The 5471-nt window shown below is 26.1% G+C and overlaps 1 long non-coding RNA gene across 1 annotated transcript; it reads right to left on the bottom strand.

Moving 5' to 3' along the window:
- Positions 1 to 724: 724 nt before the first annotated feature.
- Positions 725 to 3146, bottom strand: LOC115034427. The gene is made up of 2 exons (XR_003839789.1): positions 934 to 3146; positions 725 to 845 (listed from the first exon to the last, which is right to left on the bottom strand). It is a non-coding gene; the product is annotated as an uncharacterized LOC115034427 (long non-coding RNA).
- Between the last annotated feature and the right edge of the window lie 2325 nt (positions 3147 to 5471).

The following is a 5471-nucleotide window of genomic DNA, read 5'->3' as shown; positions in this document are numbered from 1 at the left end:
TAGTATTAAAACACTTCACCACGTCACACCAGCTTGTAAGACTTATTAATAATTGTTTGACTATAACTTACTTTAGCAATATCGCAATTATTTTTATGAGAAATGTTTTTGGAGGTTGTACACCATATTCTTGATTGTTCGATTGTTTTAACAAATTGTTTTGTAAATGAGGTATACATTATGGACGGACAAAGTGTATGTAATAACTAATCATAGGTATTAAAAACTTGAAAATGTCTGGACTTAAAGATTTACTAAATTAGTATTATATAATAACATATTTTATAAACATTCAACAAACATTAATATTTAGGTGTTGTTGGCCACTTGTTTCTATGGAAATAAATTACGAATATAACACATTAACACATACATTCAGCTTTTTGAACATTCAAGATAGTCATTATCTATACCTATAAATATATAATAATGAATTCCTGTCCGTTATAGTCTCGCTCGAACTCAAAAACGGGTCGACCAATTTGAATAATTTTTGTTCTATTCGTAATTGTAAAGGCAAGGTTTGTATATAGGTAATATGAAATAACATTTTTGAATAGCCTACGGAATAAGTCAAACAATTTCAAAAAAAGTGTATCTGAGATTTTAATGCGATACCGTAGTTGCACTACTATTATAAAATATATTGTCTTTATTATAATATTGTACTCTATGGGTAGACGTAGTTTTTACAAACCTTCTATGAGCTATATTGTTATTTTTGCTCGACCGATTTTACTGTTTTTTTTTTTGTTGTTGTATTTGTAATTGTCGGGACAAGGTTTGTATGAAAGAACATTTTTTGAAAATCCACCGGAAAAGTAGGAAACTGGAATCCAGCTGTCCTACAAAAAAATAAACTAAATAATAATATATTTTTATTTATTATAAGGTTGTTAATGGTGACGATTGAATATAATTTTAGACCTGTACCTATATTATATTTGGTCAAGGTTATAAACCTTAGTAAAAATGGTATTCCCAAGACAAATTTTTCGACCGTTGTCCACTTGTCCAGGAAACCTACACATGCACATCATAAACAATACCTTCGTAATTACGTATGCCCCTTGAGGGGTCTGCAATCTACCGCAGGTGAATTGCCTGCCTGAAAAATATTGTTCTCATAATCACAAATACAAATTAAAATATAGTAAGTGACAAGTGTAATATAATAAGTATATTTTAATTTGTGATCACAAGACGCAGTGAGTCTCACGGGCTACGCAAGGGGGCGGGATGGCCATAAGATAATAATATAATCGAACGTGACTCATTGACTGATCAACGTAGATCCTAAATGATAGCTTGAGGCTTGCAATTTTTATGGTACCTTCATACTACCATGTAAGTGTGCACTAAGATAGCATCTTCCAAATTCGCATTTTAAAGTGGCGCTTACATAAGTATTTTGAGAAGTTATGAACATAATACACAGAATATTAAATAAACAAATTGAACAAAGTTAGAATCATATCGAGTTGGCATTTTAAACCGACAATACCAACTTACTCTTTTTATTCTATCCCATAAATATTATGTATAATTTTGTAAACAATAACAAATAAAGTGTAAAAATAAAACTATTACTTGATTGATGACGAGAAACTAATGCAGTATTCTAGTGTTATCAATGGCGATTTGTTTAATAATAAAATGTGATATTTACTTTATAATTTATACCTTATTTTAACAACATTATTTACATTTTGAAAACTTGATTTTTAATATTTACAAAGGTACAGAACCAATTAAAACTCGTATTAAAGTACATAATATTACAACATGTACATTAGATAACCTCTACTAATCATTTTATGAATTGAACAACTAATTGCATGAAAAATTGTCAATGTATCATTTAATTAGTGATATAATGGTTCATATTATTGCAACATGTCTGTTCAGATAATTATTATATTATTTTATGCTAAATTAAAAAAATATAACAACCGATATACAAGGATAAAACTAAAATTATTGAATTCTTCGATAAATTAATGCTTCATAATTTAGAATAAGTCTGCGTTTGAATTTCATAATTTCAAAAATCAAAGCATTGAGATTGATTGTATGCATACAAATTTGAGTTGTATACATTATATTACCACTAAACAACGCATGTTATAAAGTAAATCTTATGTGGCCTATTTAATGTTCAACATCAAACATTGTTCAATAATTTCTTACTAATTTGCATTGAAAGGATGTCAGGTGCAATCATTATTCATGTGGTTTGATGTAAGCAATCTAAAAAATTTGCATAAAAATTGAAATGTATGTAAATACTATTTTAAAGTAATTTAGAAGAGGTCCTATATATGCATAGTATTGATTGTTGCCTGATTCTGAAATTATACAAAAATTGATAAAAACATTCAGAATGGTCAAATATTATTCAAGAATGATTTTAGAGCAAAAACTCCTTCTATAAAAATATTGTAGACATCAATATTATCTAGGGCTTGACATATCAATTTTTTAAGTACAAATATTCCTTAGCAGGGCTGACAAAATGAAAATTGTTGTTTATACCGCAAACTTAAAATTCAAATTGTTAATTATATAATGGTCACAGCTGTTTTTCCAGTTACACTTTGGAGAAACACATTTTTCTCTATCCAATAGTATAAGGTAAGTCTCTTTGAATCTAAGCGCAGGTTAGATCTTTCTGTTGAGTAAATACCAATATGTTAAGCTTTAGATTAGATTTTTGTCTTAAAATGAAAGTAAGTTTATGCTCAATCAAACTAATTTTCAATTAAAGTGATTCTTTGATACTAGGTGTTAATGTAAAAAAATGAGTGCAGTGACATCCTTTCAATAACTGATTTTACACATTGTAATGATTCAATACATATTTAAAATTTAACTAATTTAAAATATATGTATATAATAATATATTTCTAAAAGTAATTACATAATTTACAAACATATTGTTAATATTTTAATTGGTAAGACTAAGGATTTAGAAATCAATCTAAAAAAAGAAATGGGCGAGCGATGACACAGCCGTCATTTGATTTCATTTTGAATTTGTTACCACTTCTGTACTAGTGACGATACATATTTTTGTTTCAATCCTAGACCCACATCCAATTTTCCTACCTGAAAACAAAATCCATACTATACATCATGTCAACATCATATTATTTATATTATTTAAATTCCATAAACAAATGTATGAATTATTCCATACACATTCATCAATATAATAATATTGAATATTCTATAAAGTATTAACAATTGATTTGTTTATATTATAAAATATATGAGCTTATTAAAAGTTTAGTTCATTTAACAAGATGTTATTTAACATGCATGTGTCTAATATGATAGATATATGCTATAACCATAGACATATAAATAAATGGACTGCGCTTAGAGAGAGAAATCATGAAACCGACATTGATGAGAGAGATACAAACTGTTGGGGGCAAGCATGGGGGAAATAATTGAATAGTCAAATTATTCCATGATATTATTTATGACTTTATCAAAATATCAATGATGGTTATCACTACTTATCAGTTTTATAATCTATAAATTACAATAATTTCATGGCATGAATGAAATATAATTATTATTTCTTTCATGATTGCCCCCAACAGTTTCTATTTCACTCACACAATGTACATTTCAGATTCAGATAAACAGGGGGTGAGGAAAGCGCAGTCCATTTATTAATATGTCTATGGTTATGAGTTATGACTAAAGACCGGATTTAGTTGCACTAAAAATATGTCAAAATTGCAATGAAAATAAATAATAATACAATAATTGCATAATAAAATCATCTAATTGCTTAAAAAAAAGTACAAATTGCATTATAAAATGTATTATTAAAATATTTCAAAATGTATAATTATTATTTATTTTCTTCTACAAACATGATAGACATTTATAAATTATAAAATAAAAAAGTTTTTGAAAGTATTTAATAATTAAAATATATTATTTTTCTGAATTACAATTTATAATTATGTACATTTCTAAATTGTGTTCCTTAAAATTATACCGTCAGTTACTTAAGATATATTTATGTAAAGAAAATTATCTTTCAATATCCACAGTCCACACTGGTTATTGGCCCATAATTAAAAAAAATTCAAAAAATATGGCGTTATGTTTGTATCTAAATTAAGAATTAAATTACCTGTTATCACCTCAGTGTAAGTTTTAATTGTTATAAATCCATCTTTTGTGTCTATACATAAGTAAATTTATCTTTGATTATTTTTCCATGAGGACCGGGAATATTTATTAATCTATTTTCAATTTCACTAAATATATATAAACTATTGAGTAATTGGCTGTTTGATTCTTCTAAATTAGTGAGTTTTGTGATTAAGTCAGATAAATGTAACTTAAAAAATGCCAAACCACATTTGTAAAAGTTTCAAAATGATCTGTATAAAACATAGCGGAATTTAACCAAGTCCCCCATCTGCATATGGTATAATAACAGGTTCGGGAGGTAATTAGTTCCGGCATTAATTCACTTAATTCATTTAATTTATACCTTTATACTTCTTAGATCGAATAATCTAACCAATAATAAAAATCCACAATAATTTTATTATTTTTATATTATAAAATTAGTTAAGAAATATTGATTTGTACGTATTGATATTTAATAACGTAAAATATACGAAATTGCAAAAAATTGCAAAAATTGCAACATAAAATTAAATAGAAAGACTGCAATAAATACAAATCGAGTACATATTTGATCAAATTTGATTTATCTTAAATGCAAAAAAAGTTGCAATATCAATTAAATCCGGTCTTTAGTTATGACTTACGACTGTTAAAAAGGCCTGTTTATAGGTATTATATATTTATATAACCTATTAATAGGTTATATAAATATATTATTATACCTACCAAAAAAAAAAAAAGGTGGGTAAGTGGATTTCGCTCTGCTGTACAGTAGGTTACAAGTGGGTCACTGTATAATGGATGGTATTAAATTTGAATTCAATGATATAATATCATTGTATAAGAAAAACGATTCTGAGCGGAGACGGTATGTTAGTCTAGGTATAAGACATAATATTATATTAGTACCTATAATAAATTCCAAATTAATCATATCATAATATTTATTAGTACTTATAACGTGTTATACATCAACAAAAAACCGTGGTACTATCATAGATATATAATAGTATACTTTAGAAGTTTCAAGTACCCACGAATAATATTATACAATCACAACAAAATAACTAAAATAGTTATCCTAGGTTTTTAATATGTAATTTCGTCCAAATTTGTACTTAAAATGACTATAAAAATAAACTGCGTAAATGTATTTTTTAGATTTTTTGGTAACAGAATTAATTACTTACGTGGAATCTTGTTTTAAATTTTCAATTCTTAGATACAAAAATTGAACATTTTATAAATTTTTAACTACAAAATAATTTTTCAAATTAAAATTTGATAAATTTTGTCAAAATTTGATCTTT

The sequence above is a fragment of the Acyrthosiphon pisum genome, chromosome A3 (genome assembly GCF_005508785.2).
Source record: "Acyrthosiphon pisum isolate AL4f chromosome A3, pea_aphid_22Mar2018_4r6ur, whole genome shotgun sequence".
NCBI classification, from domain to species: Eukaryota; Metazoa; Arthropoda; class Insecta; order Hemiptera; family Aphididae; genus Acyrthosiphon; species Acyrthosiphon pisum.
Note: the sequence above shows the minus strand (reverse complement) of the source record. Positions and strands in the feature narration are given on the sequence as shown.